Source organism: Gopherus evgoodei, chromosome 10, assembly GCF_007399415.2.
Source record: "Gopherus evgoodei ecotype Sinaloan lineage chromosome 10, rGopEvg1_v1.p, whole genome shotgun sequence".
In the NCBI taxonomy this organism is placed as follows: Eukaryota; Metazoa; Chordata; order Testudines; family Testudinidae; genus Gopherus; species Gopherus evgoodei.
The window spans coordinates 4,956,364-4,971,366 of record NC_044331.1 but is presented as its reverse complement, the minus strand read 5'-3'; the positions used below and the strand labels follow the sequence as shown (position 1 = coordinate 4,971,366).

General features: G+C 42.3%; 1 protein-coding gene across 9 annotated transcripts in view; it reads left to right on the top strand.

Annotated features, from left to right (window-relative positions):
• Positions 1-15,003, top strand: part of IQCH (IQ motif containing H) — a 109,526-nt gene that overhangs the window by 74,878 nt on the left and 19,645 nt on the right. The window contains exon 17 of one of the 9 annotated variants that reach the window (XR_004002367.1): positions 1,111-1,264. The exons of the other annotated variants lie outside the window; for them this stretch is intronic. The gene's annotated coding sequence lies outside the window, so the exon portion shown is untranslated. The remainder of the gene's footprint in view (positions 1-1,110; positions 1,265-15,003) is intronic. 9 annotated transcript variants of the gene reach the window in all.

Sequence of the window (15,003 nt, the reverse complement as noted above, 5' to 3'; positions counted from 1 at the left end):
ATATCTTTGTCATAAATTCAGTGATTGTGAAAGTTGCCAGATAGATGGTGGTAGAGATTTAACTCCAGAGATCAGGTACCACACAAGCAATGCAAATGCAAGTGTCACACTGCTCTTTTAACGTGCCTAAACCATCACGTAGAGCAGGGGTGTGCAAACGTTTTTGCTCAAGGGCCACATTGGGGTTGTGTAACTGTATGGAGGGCCGGGTAGGGAAAACTGTGCCTCCTGAAACAGCCTGGCCCCTGCCCCCTCCCACTTCCTGCCCCTGAGTGCTCCCCTCAGAACCCCCAACCCCCCCTGCTCCTTGTTACCTGACTGCCCCCTGTCGGGACCCCCACCTCCTATCCAACCCCCTGCTCCCTGTCCCCTGACTGCCTGGACCCCTATCTACATCCCTGTTTCCTGACAGCCCCCCTGGGACTCCCACCCCCTATCCAGCTGCCCTCTGCTCCTCGTTCCCTGACCACCCCCTCCTGGGACCCTGCACCCCTAACTTCCCCCCAGGATCCCACCCCCTTGTCCAACCCGCCAGCTCCCTTTCCCCTGACTACCCTCCCAACCCCTATCCACATCCCCGCCCCCTGACAGGTCCCTCAGGACTCCCACTCCCAACCCTCCCTGTTCCCCATCCCCTGACCCTCCACCCCATTAAACTGCCCCCTCCTCCCTGACTGCCTCCCAGAACCCCCACTCCCTTACCCAACGCCCCCGCTTCCCACCTCCTTACCAGCAGCAGGAGCTCGCAGTTGTGACACCTGGCCAGAGCCAGCTGCGTTCCCCATGATGCCCAGTGGGAACGGCGGGCCAGAGCGCAGCCCCCACGATGGCATGGCTGGGGAGGGAGCAGCGGGGGAAGGGCTGGGGACTAGGCTCCCCAGCTGGGAGCTCGGGCCAGGCAGGATGGTCCCGCCATAGTTTGTCCACGTCTGATCCTAGAGCAACCTCCTTCAGTCATTCTACCAATTCAATCGTTGGTTCATTCAATCCAGGCATCTCTCTCGAGACTGACTATAAGGGTTCCAGTAGTACCAATTATAATAATGGGTTTTGTGACATAGAATTTGTCCACTCTGTACGGTTCTGAAATCCCCCGTTCATTTTGCACAGCTGATCACTGATTGGATAATTGTCACTGGCTGATGATTCCTGTGTTATACCAGCCTGGTCCTGATTTGAAATGGTGACAGAGGTCTGATGCACTATATTTAATTGCCAGTTTCTGAGCCATCCAGCCCTTCTCCCCCCAATTAATATTTTAAAGGTAAAGTATTGGTAGTAGCAAAATGTTGACTAGTTTAAATCTTAAAAATTCTATGGATTATGGTATGATACGCTGAATTATTTCAAGAAGAGCTTAGGTCCTGAAGGTTCTGCACAATTCTGCAGAAAGGAATCATTCTTTGGCTGCAGAATTGTGAAATAGATGGGGCCCTGACAATATACTTTCGCCCTGTCCAGCCTTCTGAGGTAAAGGTCTGAGAAGAAGAATTGGCTCTATACCATGTCCTGAAGGTCAACAGACTCATGCCCTGTCTGATGAACTGTGGAAGTGAGTTTCAGGGTACAGTGTGTTACACTGAAAATACCCTGGCACCAGCTTTCAGATAGTCAGATTTAGACAGTGTAAGATGAAGTGATATTGACTGATCTCAGCTGTTGCAGCAGTACGTCAGGTGAGAGGTAGTCTTTCAAAGAGCCAGGGCCAAGCAAATTTGGGTTTTAGACGGCGCTTTTAATAGGGCAACTCCTTGAATTACACCTAGAAGCGACTGAACTAGGAAGCCCAGTGTAGGTTTTAGAGCTGTGGTGCAATGTGCAACCTACAGCAGGCACAAAGCAGCAGCTGAAGTACATGAGAGTGGTGACCAAACAAAGTCCTGTGGAACCCTGCCTGGGAGAGCCCTTACTGTGAATGAGCAATGGCTTGTCTTTAAAGAGGTAAAATCAGAACTGCTCAAGTAACTCCATCTACCCCTGCCTGAGTCCGCAAGTCAATCAGGGAAACCTCATTGTCAGCTGTATCAGACTTCCGACAAGGTGAAAAGCGATGTAATAAATCCACCAGGCAGAGTATCAGTTCCAAAACACGCTGCTGCCTACAGCAGCTCAGAGAGAAAGAAAGGTAGTCGGGACCACAGTCTTTCTTATAAACCACCCCACTCAGCCAGATTCCTCAGGGAGTATGCTGCTGTAGTAGTCACTTCTTTCCAGATCCTCTCAAGCTTGCAGCACCAAGGAACCCACAATCAAGAGCACGGATTTACAGAGGCAGTGTACACACAACGACAATTAGAGGTAAGTTACCCTCTATAGCGCATATTTTTGGGGTGGGGCACTGCATCAGCAGGTAACAAAGGAATTATTTCAAGTGTGTGCTGAAAACAATGATACAATTTTTTATTTCATTATTTTAGTATCTTTTCTGGAAGGGCTCATAATGCAAATGATCCATCTAATTTTATTAGCTTGAAACATGCTGAAAATTGCTAACTCTTGTTCCATATTTATTTCCTTTTCCTTCTGGCATGAACAAGACTTATCAGCTTTGACAAAATTGTGGGACAAAATATTGATCTTGTCGTGTGTTTTGCTGATCTTGAGTAATCTTGCATTTCTTTTGTTTATGCAGTCAGATTTCTCTGTCATTATGAGATCATCCAACAAAAAAAACATCCTAATAACCAAATTCCGACTGCTCTGAATATTTTCTTCTTTAAAAGAAAGGAAATCATGTTATTATATTAAAAGGGGAATTGAGATTAAGGTATTTTGCAATGTACACAATTGGCCAACAAAGAAAGCCAGGTTTAGAGACTGAAAACTAATGATAAAATTTTAACAAAAAGGTGGAGTCTTTGCAGGTTGTTGTGAGCACTGCTATACAGTTATTGGGTACAAATACTTAACGTTCAAAATCAGGAAATGTATCAAAATACTAACACAGGGTCCCAGTCATACTAAAGCCCCAGAACCCAAACCTGTTTACATCACAAATTGACAGCATCTCCTTGTCTGCTGGCTCCTTTCCTACTGACTCCTGATTGTAGAAGATCCTAATTATCTATGCAAGGGTGTTGTCTTCCAAGGGGCTCAGATAATTAAAACTCTACTATAGTTATAAGGTGCAACTGCATATATTAACATATGTATTTAATAGGGTAAATTATGCAGCATGGTTGGGGTTTTCAGAGGACCTTATGAGAATGACATGCCCAAATCCATTCAATGGAATTAGTGCACCTATTTCCCATAGGCTGCTTTGAAAATCCCAGTCTATGTGCTTTGTGAAAAGAGGAGGGGGAAAGGCCTAAATGCAGAGGTTTCATTTATAGCCCAGAAGTTACTACAAGGTGGTATCTGTTGGCAAAAGTTAACTCTCTGTAATGGCACCACTGTTAGGACCATCATATTCTATTGTAAGTGTAGAGGAAACTGAGGTGTCTGACACCACTGTGTGATGGCTGATTGCAGATTTTAACTTTGAAATGGGGACCACTGTATATACATGACCCAAAGTATGTATGTGCTCAAGTGGTGTGCTTTGGATTGTCCTGGCAATTAGCCGCATTGGATAACTTCCATGAAAAGTATAAAAACAAACCAATAATAAAATGGTTAAAGGATGAAATCCTGGCTCCACTGAAGTCAGCAGGAGTTTTGCAATTGACATCAATGGAGCCAGGATTCCATCCAAATACAGAAACACTTTCTGGATCATATTAAGGTTGTGGCACATCCTCACAGAAGCCAGGAAAGTTACAATTAATGAATGCTGTTTGTTCTTTTATTATTCCTGTCTGTTCTCTCTTGTTTTCCCTCCCAATTATTCTACCTTAAAATTTCCTCCATTTGTCAGCTTGTACCACAACTTTAGCATTATTTAAGCACAGTTTTTTAAACTTAATTAGATATAGAGGCAATTAATGATGCCATCTGTCTTGTTGTGTGTGAGAGAGAGAGATTACACAAAAGATTGTGCTTCTGAAAGCACTATTTTTTGGCAAACAAGAAATCCTATTAGACTCTTAGAATGCTCTCACGCTAATTTCAGAAGTACCGATTTTAATGCAGTAGCTGAAAGGCTCAAATAAATTTTCTGGAAGCACTGTATACTTAGGCATCCTTTCAAAGTTATATTTTACAGAAAATATCAAATGATCTATTGTTTTTTCAGTAAAACTAAAAATTAAAGATATAATTGAACATCTGTTACCAGTACAGTGTAACAGTATTTAAATACTTTAAAATCCCTGAAACCTTCATAAAGTTATATGTATCTTTTACATAAACACAACTCTTCAAGCAATGTGAGGGGCCAGATTTTCAACTGTGGGTGAAATGGGCGCGAACCCACACTTTGCACATGCAGACTGACGTGTGTGTGTGTGTGTGTGTGTGTGTGTGTGTGTGTGTGTGTGTGTGTGTGTGTATAGAAAATATGAGATTTTTAAATTCCATCTTTCACTTAACTTTTCAAGACAGTTAGTATTAGCAAAGTATTTCCTTGCAACATCCATATTTTGTCATGTTGTTTTGTGTCTCATTTATGTTCCCTCTGTATATGAGTTGCAGTAGCAGTCAGCAGCAAACAGGTTAATCTCTCTGTGCTGAATAAATAACACAGACTGTCGATCAAACAAGCAGAACAGTCCCAGGTTAGTTATCATTGCTGGCTGATATCATGGAGAAGCTTGCATTAATATTGCAATGATAAAATAGTCAAGATTTGACTACAGCCTAAGGTCTTGCAGCGGTCCTTGAGGAGCTGCATTACAATAGAAGAACAAGAGTCTATGGGCCAGATTGTAATTGTCCTGTATGGGAGTGGGGACACACAGATTGCTCAGAGCTTTGCCCACCTCATCAGGCTCACCATGCAAGGGCCTGTCACAATCAAAGAACCTGTACTTAGGGAAACAGTGGGACCTGTCATCCCTTGCAACCCGTGGGGTGCATATTGACCAAGAGAAGAAGAGAAGGAAGACATGGTCTCACCGTTATCCCCTGGCCATGTCATGATTTGGAAAGATGAGGAAGGCTGGGAGGTGGTCCTGTTCACCGGGCCATGTGATGGCTTTGTGCCTCTCTGGGGTGCAGTCCTTCCCATAGTTTCTGTGATGGGGCAGCTCTAAACCAGGTCAATGTCTTAATGGCGCAATTTGTACAGAATGCACAAGAAATCCTAGACTGAAAGGTACAGAATGATTTAAGGTGTATTTTCCTCTTGCTTCTTGGAGTGTGTTGTGCACTCTAAAGTCCTCTGCTTTGAGATGAGAATGCATCACGTCATACAATGCTATAGCCTTTTCAAATATACAAAGTCTGCCTGCTTATATTGAATGCAATTTAGTGTCAGACAATTTAATGTGTGATAGAAATGCTTGCTTCTCTTGGTCCCTCCAGTCTGTTCAAGTCCCCTCTCAGCCCAATCCTTAGCCACTGATCTCTTCAATCTGTCATTAACGGGGCACTCTTTAACTAGCTCACATCTCTCTCACTTTCCCAAACGTAGCACACGGTTTGCTTTATGTGTTGTCAGATGTTCACCCCTCCCATCCTGTCACCCCTGCCAGAGGGGTCTCCAAGACTTCCTTGGAGCAAACTGTTCCTCTCTCATCCCCTCTCCTCTGAGATCCCATCTTGTATCAGACATCCTTCTGGGGGAGTCCCCACTTAGAGGCCGCACAGCTGAGGGAGGCTCAGCAGCTCCTGAAGAAGCCATCTCTCCTACTCAAGCCATGGTACCTATGGATGAGGGAACATAGCAGATATGTATCCTTGCTGACCAGGGTTTGGGAACACTCTAAATTGTGAGGGAAGGGATGGGATTCCTTTCAGCCCTGAATCTGAACCAGATTTTTAGGTAGTTGAAGAGCGAGGCAAGATGAGACCCACCACTGAATGCATTGCACCCCCTGCCTCCCCAGCCTCAGAATTTAGCACTAGAGTAAGTTCAGGACTGAGTCTGCTGCAAGGAAACGCACCACTACCACTATTTGATGTAAAAGTCAAGGGAGTGACATTGTCAGAGAGCTGTAGACTTGACAGAGCTCTCTGCTTGCCTCAGGATTCTACCTTCATCCAAGTTACACATCTCTGTCTATGCCCTGTGAATCACCCGTTTGGGGAAGAGCAAAAATACTGGAAGTGCATGACTTGGACAGACAGAATTGCTCCTGATTTCATCCTTCTCCATTTCCCAACTTCACCTTTTAAGGGCCGGGTGTTGCCTCTTCTGAGTAATGTCCAACCCAGTGTTGATGGCATGTCAGTCTCTTACTATGGATCCCACTCCTGCACATACTTACACACACGTGCGCCCACTCAGCTGCATGGGCCTGCTCACGTGTGTAAAGTTTCTCTTGCACATATATGGAGGACCTGGGACATGGATCGCTGCTTCTTAGATTGGTCTCATAAATTACAAATTTCTGCTTCCTGTGCACTGGTAGTGAGAATGCCGTGGATCAAGCTGTTCAGATCAAGACTTTTCTTCTCCACAAGATCATATTCCACACATAAATTAAGACCTAATTTAAAAGCTAACTAACGTTTTATGTAAGCAACAACAGTCCAGGCACGGGGATGTCCTGGGGATTAATGACCAGCTGGGAGCAGTTGGTGGCCCAAAGCAAATCATCACTCACTTTCTGTGCACTTACAGAGAATTAATGCCTACCTTATTGGCTAGTCAGATCACAAAAATAGGTGTATTGTCTGCAATTCAGATATTTATTGCATATCAAATGCCTTCTTGTTTAATGAAGCAACATAAGGAGATGGATTCTCCATCACACTATGACTATCTGTACACCACTGCTTGAAAGCCCTGGAGCTGGCCTGGGAAGAATTCCACTGGCAAACTCACTCTGTAGAACAGCTAGAGGCTACTCTGCAAATGCCCAACACTTCACAGGTGAGGGGAGAGAGCAGTCCCGTAGGGAGGAGTGCACTGTAATTTAGAGCAGGCAGAGGCCACTCTGAATTATGTGGAGGTGACAGAAACTGCCAGAGCAGCTCACAAGAGTGAGGGTGCTAAAGTGGTTGAAAGCCACCTTTGCACATTTTCTTTCTCCTAGGCTCTGCCTATCTGTGCTGCACTTTCAGGAGGCACAGCACAATTTCAGCCAAATGATCTGAGCATTTCTGTATATTTTTATCACTGATTTGACTATTAATTGCTTTGGGGTATTGATTCATATTAATAATTTATTTACAAAACACCCTTCTGCCAAAACACTTGGGGCACAGCAAAACATGATCAAAATACAATCCACATGCTTTGAAGACCCACCCTCACTAAAAATCACAACAGCTGAGGGAGGTCTGATAGCAAGAGAAAGAAAAGAGGAAGAAATGTAATAGTGATGGGAATAGAAATAAGGCATCACACTGATAAGATGGAAGGGATCAGAAGAAGACTATTGGAGGGGGTGTTCTGGCCTTAATTTAAAGAAACAAACAAACAAAAAACCCCACAAAGATTGAAAGCAAAATCTTTAACAAAAGCTACTATAAACTGTGTATAGTTGATGAGTGTCTTACTATCAGGGAAGCCGGAGGCCTTTAAATTCTGTTTTACCTTGCTTGACAAAGTCTGTTTTCTTTTTCAAGTGCTCTGTTTTCAAGAGTTTTATAAAGGTCAAAGTCAGTTTCCAAACAGATAAATAAGGTAATGGTATTTATTGGTGAAAACAAACATTGTAAAATGTATGCAGATCTGTGGGCACATATTGTGGGATATAGAATACGAAAATAAATATTGACACATCCAGAAATCATGCTTGAATGCAGTCGTGGAAACAACAGAGTTTAAATGTGTTCTTTGAGAGAGGAAGTATTAGTAAAGAGAAGCATTTATATTTTGGGTGGTGCAAACAAAGTGATTCCTTTTGTACTTTTCATCACAGACTCCAGCATGGCTTACAGCAAATGCTATTCTAGTAGGAGTTAAAAAGTCAGAAAACCATGTTTTATAAACAACCAAAGTATTATTTTTTATGATAAAGCATATGCAAGCCCATTCAGTACAAGTTACATGGCAACGCAGGGTTAAGGAGCTTACCTGCCATTTGTACCGTGCCATTTTTCAAAGATCTCAGCAAACTTTATATAAAAGGATAATTGAAATACAGCCACTTCTGGGGGTTAGAAGGTGGCATTCCCATTTGAACACTACATAACAGTTTAGGAAATAAAGGGGAAGTATGCCTTGTCTAACTTACTATTACAAAGGAAAATTTTATGTAGGCCATTAGCCAGTGGAATTTAGCTTGAACACCTCACCAAGGGTACCACCTCTACTGGGAGAAATGTGGGGTGATTTTTAAGGATAGCAGTGGTCAGAATATTTGTTTGAGATCTCACCTGGAATGATGGCACTCAAACAACACTGTCCTTCCTTAAACCACTGTAACACCCAGAAGGAAGGATACCACCTAATGACTCAATGACTTGTCTTAGACATGCACTATTGACCAGGCCTGACGGTGCTTATCTTAAGAAGTGATCAGAGCACTGTAGTGCAAGTGAGCACTGGATTTTATTAACTTTACTATAGATAATCTTTGCATCTACACAATATAATCTTACTAAATGTTGATTTCATATTTGTTCATCTAGTAAACTCTATCATCCTTATAAGTACTGTACATTATAGTTACATCAACACTTATTTAGCATTTTTTGAAGGAAGTTCAATAATAATAATTGGGCTAAGGTGCGATCTAAGTGTAAATCTTGATTATAGTTATCCTGGTTTTCAAAATTAGGCCAGGTCTCTATACCTGTTTTATGAATCATTACAAGAAATTTAGACAATTTGTAGCATTCTTCAGAAAATCTGCATTTCTGAAATGTGCTTCTTGTAGTAGTACAGAAAAGGTTAGCAGAGATTCAGAATTCTCCTGCAGAATAATTGCAATGATCTCATGTGCTGGACAATTATGAGTTGCATTGTATGGAAAGTTAATATGTAGAATTATAAAACACCTAGCTGAGATGATAGGGGGCAAGCCGGCATGGCTTCTGTGAAGTGAAATTGTGCCTTTCTAATCTTAGAATTCTTTGAACATGACAACAAAAAATCAGATAAAGGAAAACTAGCTGACAGAATATATTTGAACTTTCAAAAAGCCTTTGGCAGAGTCCTTCATAAGAAGCTATTAAGGAAACTAAATAGTCTTTGAGTGAGAGGTAAAGTAGTGTCATGGATCAGAAACTAAGAAACAGGAAATAAAGGGTAGGAACAAATAGTCAATTTTCAATAAGGCAGAAGCTTAACAGTGTAGTGCTGAAAGGTTCTGCCCTAGTACCTGTATTGTTTAATAAGTGTGTGACCTGGAAAAGATGATGAGCAGTTTCCAGACAATATAAAACTGTTTGGGTTAACCAAGATGAGGCTTGATTTTAGTGGGATTCCTCATAAAATAAGATCCTATTCAACATTATTAATTCTTAATCACATTTATTACAGTAGTGCCTAATGACCAGCTGAGAGTGAGGCCCCATTGTGCTAGGTGCAGCAGAAACACAGAGTAGCAGATGGTCCCTGCCCCAAAGAGTTTGCAACCTAAATTAACAAGAAAGACAGGGTGGGGGAAAGGGGTAAACACAAGCAGAGTGAACAATGGGATGGCTTCTAACCTCATGTTAGTGCCAGGATAGTTTGGTTTGGTTTTCTGGGTGGCTTTACTTAGGAGGGGAATCAGCTAAATGGCAGAGAAGGGAAGGGAAGTGGGGGGTGATGGGAAAGGACAGGAGAGAAGAGGGTAACAGGGCCAGGTGTGGAGTGAAACTGAGATGAAGAGACTGAGGGAGGAGGAGGAGGGTTGGAGCAGACAGCCAATCACCACAAGACAGAAAGTCTAGTCAAAACTGAAGTTCTCTGAGTGTCCAAAGGTTCCTGCTTTGGTTGCTTCTGCTCCTGCTCGCTGGAGTCTCTGGCTAGTTCCTCTCTGCAGTTTTCTCACAAGGCCATATGGATTGGTGCTGTCCAGGGAGGCACCACTTGGGAGTCATAGTGCCCCCATAGTGTGTTTCTGGGGCGGGGGTCCTCTCCTGCACAATTCTGGGTCCAGGGGCACCCTGCCTGGACAGCACAATCTGGCTAGAGTTAGGTAGAAGGGCAGCAAAGTGGCAGGTGAGTTGCAGTGCTGACAAATGCAAGATACTGCACATTTTTAAAGGATAATTTAAACTATTCATACATGTTACTGCGTTCAGATTAACTGTAGCACTCTGGAAAAGACCTGAGAGTGTTATTTGCTGTCAAACATTCTGCTCAAGGAAGTAATGGTCAAAAAATGAAAAGCTAACTGTTAAAATGTAGAAGTTCTGGGAGAGAAACCCATACAGAAATAGTGGGATGGGGTTCTATAAATCAGTGACATCTAAGATACCGTGTGCAGTCTGGTCAATTTACAAAGCATGATTACAGAAGTGATTAGCGCCAAGGAAAGACTTCTGTATGCAGAGTCTTATAGACTTTAAGGTCAGAAGGGACCATCATGATCATCTAGTCTGACCTTCTGCACGTTGCAGGCCACAGACCCTCACCCACCCACTCCTGTAACAGACCCCTAACCTCTGGCTGAGTTACTGATGTCCTCAAATTATGATTTAAAGAGTTCAAGTTACAGAGAATTCACCATTTACACTAGTTTAAACCTGCAAGTGACCCATGCCCCATACTGCAGAGAAAGGGAAAAAAACCCAGGGTCTCTGCCAGTCTAACTCAGGGGAAAATTCTTTTCCACCCCCAGACATGGCAGTCGGTTAGACCATGAGCATGTGGGCAAAACTCACCAGCCAGACACCTGGGAAAGAATTCTCTCTAGTAACTCAGAACCTTCCCCATCTAGTGCCCCATCACCAGCCGTTGGAGATATCTGCTGCTAGCAGTCACAGATCTGTTTACGTGCCATCATAGGCAGGCTCATCATACCATCCCCTCCATAAACTTATCAAGCTCGGTCTTGAAGCGAGTTAGATTTTTTGCCCATACTGCTCTTAAAGTGCAGGATGATCTGGAACTCCTTTCTCCTTTGCTGGTAAATGTAATCTCAGAGTGGCAGGACTTGTAGACCAGCCTGGCAAGGCATGCTGGGAAGAGGACAGGGTATTTCAGCAACTTTTGAAAAAGGAATGAGCATAGAGGGAGATAAAGTTACTGGTAGTTTCTCATAGAGACAAAGCTCTAAAACTGCCAGTCTGGTTCCTGTGTTTGGCCCCTCCTTCCTGTGTTTGGCTGAAGGACAGATTCCCTGAGGAAGCGAAATTTGTCTGGTTTTGAACTTTGGTCACAAGCTCCTCTGGAAAGTGTGTGTCTTTCCAGAAGCACTGGGAAACAGGTACCCTGGGGAACTTCTTCACATGACTTCCAATTTCATTTCCTTTGAATTCATCCTGATACCCATCGAGGAGAGTCAGTGTTCTCAATAAGGAAGCCTGACAGAAAGAAACCCTTCGAAGAGACAGTTTGTTTTGATGGAACCCCATTTATAGGGCCTTTTCTTCATTATTCAGGTTTAAACTTCATTCAGTATTGCCAAACCTGAATAGATCCATGAATCAGGTCCTTAAAAGAATGAGATTGACTTTAAAATCATGACATTTTATCAGTTCTGACATGTATAGCATTAAAACCGAAGATTTAAAATAACATTACTGTAGATGAAAGCCTGTAAGAGACTTATCAAATGGATTTTACACTCTCATATTCGTTTGTTATTTGATGCCAAAATGCAGACAGTAAAGTACAACCTGACAATGGCTAGGCAAGTGGAGAGCCGTGATCACTACTCTCCTTTTGATAAGAATTTGCACATCTATTACCCCATCTCTCCCACCCTGTCTAACCTGTTGTATCATCCACCCATTATACCAGGCCTCTTTGCCTGTAAGCTCTTGGTGGCAGGCATTGTCATTTATTTGGTGTTTGCAGCATGTCTAGCACAGTGGGGCCTGACATGGTTGTGGGCTTTCAGTATTACTGCAATGTAAATGTTAACTAATAATAGTAATTGTTAATTGAGACCAATAAAAAAAATTCCCAGATTATTCTTAGCACAGCATAGTGCTTTCTCTGTGCAATTTTCAGACAGGTTCCACAGCTTTCCCTTTAACTGTTTCCACATCAGACATCCAGCCAGCCAGAGTTCAAAAAGTTTGTCAGAGATGACACTGGGCTATCACAATAACTGCCACTAGATGGCAACCTGATAAGATACTGTATGCAATCCTTGCTACAATATTCGACACTCTTGTGAATTTTAAAAGTAATAAAAAGAGCTCTCTTCTCAAAGCCCAAGTTGCATTAATATTTTACTAATTGAAGTTTTTACAGTGTCATCCAAGCACTTCTTTAAAAATAGCAGGTGTGCTTTTTACAATAATGTAGACGTCAGTACTAGATGCAGATAAAACAATTAAACTGGGGAAAGAAAAGCTATAATTTAGTAACTGTTTAAGAATTTGTTTTTCTTCCCTTCTTAAGTTTGTTTTAAAGTTGAAGTATTTTTATGGCAGCTGTAAAGAATTACACTATAATTGTGACTTTATTCACTTGAGCTGGCTTTATCGTGAAGTGCAGGCTGTAGAGCTGAAGCCATGCATGTTAAAGGAAAGCATCTCCTTGCAGCATTCAGCAGAGCTTGCGTACCAAAAATCTTTTGTAAGTGATGCCAGATCCCAAATCGTAACCTTCCTTCCATAACATTTTCTTGGCCAAGTAGTCAGTATGTCTTATAGGTTGAACCTCTGATTTTTTCACTAGACATTGTCTAAAGATTGAGAAGTCTGAAAAATCTGAGTTCTCTCTTGTGTAGGCCCAATCCAAAAGCCCAAATATGATCAGTTTTGAGGGTGTTCAAATTCTGAATCCCAGTTTAGCACATAGCCTCTATCTTTATAATGGGACAGTGCAAAACCCCGGATCTGAACACCTCAGAACACTGGGATGTTTGAAATATAAATGTCAGTTTTAAATCTTGGGTCCATTTCTAGGCTTCACAGCTGAGCTCTGTTTCAGTTAAACCTACGAACACGTACTCTATTGCTGTTAATAGGAATTACACACACTTACTGGAGAGAAATAGGTAGAGCCCTGCGCGGATACAAAATGTATATCCACAGCCGAGCTTCAAAAATTATCCACGGATATCCATGGATTTGCAGGGCTCTAGAAATAGGGCCTCTGTGTTTGGCAATATTTAGATGGTGACTGAAACCTGTGAAAGCCCTGACATTTTAAGTTAAAGCTGACTGCATTACTTTTTAACTTGTCATGTGCTGGGTTCTTGGTATGGCAGGAGCCTCAGATCAGTTTATGACATCATATATCTGATGTCCTTCATTGCATAGAGGTACCAGGGCAAATTAGGAAAATGAGAACAGGCTTAAAAACATTAAATGTTCAGTACTTTCCTGGTTGTGCCACTTTTTTGATTTTACTTATACGTGACCTTTAGGGCACGCCTTTTTTGTAACAGCAGCTGACTGACTGGAGCAGACAACTCACTTGGTTATTAATTGCTAGTAAATGCCTGACCTGAGCAGTCACTATTGCTTATATAAACCATGCAAAAATCATGAAAAAAAAACCTAAGGCTGATATGTTCATAGCATTCTGGGGGATTTTGACACTCCTCTTCCATTACAATTTAAGGAAGATAAGTAATCCCATAGATCACATTGGAAATAATTTCCCTTCTATGTTGAAAAGTTAAGAAATGAATAGCATGTCCCCATGGACACAGTTCCATTTCCTAGCCACCAATTCAGTTACCAGCAGAAAAACAAGACTGCATTCTCCACCAGTCTTCAGATTTACACTTGTGTGGGACCTTTGAAATAATTCTCATGTCTGATTTGTTAAAATAATACAGCAACAAACAAAATTAGCTACCACACCAGCCATGTACCACACAAACTGACCATCTCCTGTTACCAGTAGGATTTCCAGTGAAAACAGGCATCTTGGTGCACAGATGCATTTGGCACTGATTGTTCATTTAAAATTATTAAAAGCTGTAACTACAAGCCACCTTTTTTTAAAAAAAGAATTAGGTCATGTGCTTGCCTTTCTTCGGTCTTGCATTTGGGCTCTGTAGATTGTGGCTTTACTTGAAGAAGTATGCAGTATCAACAGGTATAAGCTGGAATCACATTTCATTTACCTCTGTTGCTTCTCACAATGAAGAAGGACTGTTCAGTTCTTACAGAGTTTATAGAGATCGCCACTGTCTGTCACTCTGAGTTAAAGGAAAATCATTACAGTAGATGAGAGAGATGTTTTTTCATGCAGTTTGGTTAGTTTAGAACTTGTTTTATACAGATGCTACAATAATAATTGGCTTTATAGGGCCTGATCCAAAGCCCATTGTAGTCAGTCAGGAGGCTTCCGCTGACGCCAGTGGAGTTTGGATCAGAGCCATATAGCTCTGTTAGTCAAAAACTGCAGCAGATAGAAACGTCAAATTTCACTTGTTTCACAGTTCTCACTCCCACAGCTTAGCAGGGAAGAGAAACCTCACTTAGAAGCAGGAGCCATCTTGGAAATGTGTTTGTTTTCCCTGCTGAGTTGTGGCAGTAGGTGCTATTGGAAACCAGCAGCATCCCAGGATCTGTTCTCCAGGCCCAGCGCTTTCCTTTAGTATCTCATTTTTCTTTTACTCAGTGGTTTGGGGGGTTGTTTTTGTTTCACTCTGGTTCTTTTTTCCCCTCTCCTCTTGGTCGTTCTTGTCTGCTTTTACCTTCTTTCTTTTTCGGACATAACATTCTTGGCATTCTTCCCCTGTCCTGCTTCCATCTGATGGTGACAAGAACTACAATTGCCCTGTGGTCTGCTTTGTGCTACCTTGTGCTGCAACTTTCTTGAGCTAAGCAGGTTTTGGGCCTGCTCAGTACTTGAGTGGAACCTATAAGCAAATCCCAGGGGCAATGAGAAATGCTGTAAACATTCAGTAGTGGCATTCTTTCCTCTGGGCATGGTGCTCTGGG